This window comes from Hydra vulgaris, chromosome 12 (genome assembly GCF_038396675.1).
Source record: "Hydra vulgaris chromosome 12, alternate assembly HydraT2T_AEP".
NCBI classification, from domain to species: domain Eukaryota; kingdom Metazoa; phylum Cnidaria; class Hydrozoa; order Anthoathecata; family Hydridae; genus Hydra; species Hydra vulgaris.
In genome coordinates, this window is record NC_088931.1 from 1,774,215 (window position 1) to 1,780,000 (window position 5,786).

The window sequence follows — 5,786 nt, forward strand, 5'->3', positions numbered from 1 at the left end:
GGAATGTCCAATACTTTTTGTTTGAAAAGGATAAATACGGCCAAAATAATAATGGCAGACGCACATCCTGAAATCACAAAGAAACCTAGAAAAAGACAAGTTAATGACAGAAAATGATTTAGCAAAAAAAAAATGAAACTTTCAAATCACATAATGGGCGAGTCTTGTAACTGCATTCGTTTAAAGTGTTTTGAAGTTATTAGTTTGCAAGATAGACGAACAATTTTAGACAAGTTTAATCAAATGTCATGTATAGACCAACAGGATGCTTTTTTGACATCAATTATAACTCCAATGGAAGTGAGACAAAAAAGATCTAGAATACGAAGTAAAGAGAAGGATTTACACTGCTATTCTTATCAATATAATTTATTAATAGAAAGAGACTCCCTTAAAAAAATTCAAATTTGTTATAAAGCGTTTCTTTCTATATTTAACATAAGCAAATCAAGACTTGAAAAAATACAGAAGGTCTTAACAACGACTGGTAAGTAGTACATTTTCATAAAGCAAGTAATTTTTTTTCAAAATATTTTCAGGGTACACACAAACTTATTTATTGGCAAGTTAGTGCGAAAGCAAAGTCAAAACTAATAAAAAAGTTGTCAAGTATATTATTAAATAATGTTTATTGGATTATGATTAAAAAAATGTTTATAAGTTTTTGGTATAATATACCAATATAAACCAATGAGCATATATTCGATTTTTATTTGTAATTTATAATAAAATTAAAATAATTTAAAGTTTCAGAATACAAATATAAAAATGTTTTTCAGCCTAGTAATCATAATCGTCATATACATTTTCCACTTTCAGTTTTAATTCTTTTACTTTAAGAATTGGTTTGCTCGTTTTTTTAAATTATGTTTAAAAACATATTACTTTTTTTTTATAGGAATGTCACCCAAAGATCAAAGAGGGAAACACATGAACCGTCCTCAAATTTCATTTCGTGACACAGTGCATGAACCGTCCTCGAAGTTTTACAAAAGGCAAAAATGAGAGGATCATAAATCATATCCGATCTTTTAGAGGACAACAGTCTCATTACTCTCTCAAAGATTCTAAGAAAGTCTACCTCCCTGAAGATCTTAATCTTTGCAAGATGCATGCAATGTATTTAGAAAGTCACCCAGGTGAATCCTGTTCAAGAGAAAGTTATTTGTAAGCAAAAAAAAAAAATTAATGTGGCTGATTTTTGAATAATATTTAAAACATTGTAGACAGTTCTTATTTATCTTAATAATATCAAATTTTATTAGTATTTTTTTTTTATATTCAAATTCATATTTAATAAGAAGTTTAACTTTGCCTTTGGTTACACAAGAAAAGACACATGTTCGACATGCGATAGATTTAAAATAGATTTGTCAAATAGTCATCCTCAAAATGAACTAGAAAAACTTCTAGCTGAGCGTGAGCTTCACTTCACAAAGAAAAATTTTTTATGAAAGGAAAACTGCTGCTGTACACGGTGCACACTCTTTGACTTGGTTTGCTGCGTCTGATTTTTGTAAGAATCTTCCTTGCCCTAATATTACAACCAATGACACATGTTACAAACGAAAACTTTTTTTGCAGACTTTTAACATACATAACCTGGGAGCTAATAAGGTTTACCTTTTTTCCTATGATGTGACAATAGGATAAAAAGGATCGAATGATGTAGCATCAATATTATTGCACAACTTTATTGAAATCCTGTCTAAATAAGTCACTCACCTTCAACTCTTCTGTGATTCATGTCCTGGACAGAATAAAAATTGGACTATGCTACGATTTCTTCACTACATCGTCCATCAGAAAAAACCTTTTCCTATCAGAGGACACTCTTATATGGAATGTGATCAAGACATGGTTGTAATCAATCAAAAGATTCATATAGACACTCCAGCTGACTAGCGTATGGACTTTGAGGATGCAAGAAAAACCCCTATTCATATAATTTCAGTTGAAAACACCATGCTGCTAAATATAGAAAAGCACATTAAAACTTTATATTTTACCTCATCTCCAATTTAAACTCAGCCACTTCGAGAAATTGTAATTTCAAAAACCCACCCAGATAAAACAATTTACAGAGAAAGCTGGAATGGACCATTCCTTGAGGCTACTGTCACAAAACCAATTAAAAAGAAGCGAATATTGTTGGAGCCCCTTCAGCCTTTAAACAGAGTCCTCATACCTATTTTATCAGCAAAGTATAAAGACCTACAACATCTCAAACTCTTTTGCAAGCTTAACGCACAAGACTTTTATGACTATCTTCCGTATGAAAGAGATGGTCAATCGTTTCCTGTAAATGATTACTCTGACTTTGATGAAGAAGAAGAAATTGAATAGTAAAATTTAAATTTAATCTTGTTTTTTACTTTTTGATTGATCGTATATTTCTTTTAAGGGATTTTATTCATGCGCCTATTTATCGATTTGCTTATATTTATTGATGCTGAGCTCTTTAGTTTTTTAAGTTATATAGCGATATATTAGTTATATATTCTTATATAACCATTCCACGCAACAATCATTCCACGGAACATGCAGTAATTGATCTTGCCAACCAAATTTTAAATGGTTTTGATAACAACAGTTACACACTCGGAATTTTTCTAGATCTATCAAAAGCATTTGATACTGTCAACCACAAGATTCTAGTTTATAAACTACACAATTATGGAGTAGTTCACTCCAATTTAAAGTGGCTGCAATGTTATTTACAAAATCGTAAACAAGGAGTACCATATGACTTAACATGTTCCCCATTTGAATCAATAAATTGCGGAGTTCCCCAAGGATCAATACTTGGACCCCTGCTGTTTTTAATTTAAATTAATGATATTTATTTGTCTTCAAAAATACTTAATTATATTATTTTTGCTGATGACACAAATGTTTTCTTTTCTGACTCAAATTTAAAAAATATTTTTTATATTGTAAACACAGAATTAATATATCTTAATGAGTGGTTTGAAGCAAATAAACTTTCATTAAATATTGAAAAAACGAAATATATTTTGTTTGCTAAGTCATCTAAATCCGAGAATCTTCCACTCAAATTACCTGAACTAACAATTAACAATATTAAAATAAAAAGAGTTTTTTCAATGAAAATACTAGGAATAATTTTCGATGAGAATTTAAATTGGAAAAGCCAAATAAAGCTAGTCGAGAACAAAGTTTCGAAGACCCTGGGGATTATGTACAAGACAAAACATCTTTTAAATAATTTATGTATAAAAAATTTATACTTTTCATTTATACATAGTCATATTAACTATTTATCTTTCCTAAAAATTATTTATACAAAACAAAAGCAAGCAAGTAGATTAGTTTTGGGCGCAAGTAGATACGAAAGTGCCGAGCCGTTACTCAAGGAAATAAATGCTCTAAATTTATACAAACTAAATATATACCATAACTTGTTATTTATGTTTAAACTTCAAAATGAAATGATTCCAAAATATTTTTTTAAAAGTTTCACTCGAATTAATCATAAATATGAAACAAGACATTCAATGAGTAATTAGTACATCCCACTAACATCACTCAAAAAATCTGATTTCTCGACTATATGCCGGAGACCACGCTTGTGGAATTCGGTTCTTGACGAAAATATGAAAAAAAAAAAAATCTATTGCTACATTTAAAAGAACTATAAAAAAACACTTACTAAATTTAAACATTACGTACATTCTCTCATTTTTTTTAAAAAGAAATTGAAATAATTTTGTATTTTTAATTTTTTATGTACTTTATTTAATTTTAATATTGTATTGAATATGTATATGCATATGAAGCGAATTAAATTTTTTTTTTTTTTGTTTATTTTATTTAATATTTATACGAATATGTACAGATTTGTAATTTTTATTTGTTATTTTATATTTTAACTTTATATTAATTTTGTTATTTTTTTAAATTTATTTTTTTTTTTTAATTTTATTTTTTTTTTTTACCCTTCTAAAATTTTTAACTAATTTTTTTTTTTTTTTTTTTTTTTTTTACTTATTAATTTCACTCTTTTATGTAATATTGGAAGATGTAAAATTTAATTGTATTTTTTTTTTGTATTTCACCAAAGGGGCTTGATGATAAGTCATTTTGACTTCTACTTGCCCCAGTCAGCTTGCAATTATATATATTTTTTTAAATTTATAGATAACATTGTAAAATGTGTAAAATGACGAAATAAATAGAAATTCTAAATATTCTTGATGTATTCTTATATATTCTTTTGAATATTCGTTGAAATAAAAAGTAACTTCAAAAAAAAAAGATAATATTGGTTTGTGGAAGGGTATTAGAGCTTAAATCGCTCAAAAGTAACCGCAGTTTTAAAGAAATGTGTTGTGCAAATCAAAAACAGGGAACATCATATTTAGAGACAGGTTGCAAAATTCAATAGCAAGCCAACAGTTTTTGTAACTATTTGAAAACATTACATTTTTTTATTCATTCTAAGGTCAGTAAAAAAATAAAAAATCAAGATCAAACTTCTTCTTGTAAGATTAAGGGGTAAAAGAAGTCTTTGAAAATTGATTTTGAGTTTTCTCAGTTTGCAAAAAACTGACATCCCCTGTTTTTGCCCTGACCCCTTCATATATATATATATATATGAAGGGGTCAGGGCAAAAACAATACATATATATATATATATATATATATATATATATATATATATATATATATATATATATATATATATATATATATATATATATATATATATATATATATATATATATAGTACATCCCTTTATTTCAAATTTTATGTGGAAAAATAAAAGTTCGGGTTAGAGAGATTTTCGAATTATAGAAAGTTGACTTTTTTTCAAATATTCTTTTCAAAGTAACGAATGAAAATCAAACAAACAAATAGTAATTTTTAGGCCTGAAAGCAATATATATTGTTTTAAATTTAAAAATAAAAGTCAGTAATTGTACGTTGTCTTTTATGAGCTAGTAAATTCATGTCAAAGTCGCGATTTATATCTTTAAGGGCCTTTGTCAAATTATCCTCAAAATAGTTTGCTTTTTCTCAAATTAGTCTACCCATCCTTCCGAAGCTTAACTCTATCGCAAAATATAAAGCTTCTTATTTTACCAGCAAACCGCTAATTGGTATATTATCAGCTCTCATTCGTTTGAGCCAGTTTAAGTACAGCTTTGTTTACTAGGTAATACGAATCAACTTTCACCCGTTTAGTCAAATTTCCTTGACAAAAAGCGTAAAAGATTTTATCTTTATTTTTTTCCAGGTTGAAAGAGTGTTAGGTGGAATATCAAAAATTTTCGAAACCTCTTTATTTATTTTTCCTTTTTCTTATTCCATTAGAGTTTTGTATTTCCGCTTTAAATTGCCTCTTTGATGCCATGATTTCTTTTAAACAGTAGATAATTTACACTAATCGTTTTTTCAAAAACTCACATTCGAAATTTGAAAATTTTTTTTTAAAGGTTTAATGAGCTTTAATGACGGTTTAATGAGATTTAGAGAGAGAATATCTTACTGACGGGTCTAAAAAATTTATTCGAATTGCGGAGGTTTCGAATTACAGTGATTCGAATTATAGAAAGTTAAGAGTTTCATAAGCGCATTTCACGGTGACTTTGCATTTAATCAAATTATGGAGGTTTTCGAATTAAGGAGGTTCGAATTAGAGAGATTGTATTGTATATATATACATACATTTATATATATATATATATATATATATATATATATATATATATATATATATATTATATATATATATATATATATATATATATATATATATATA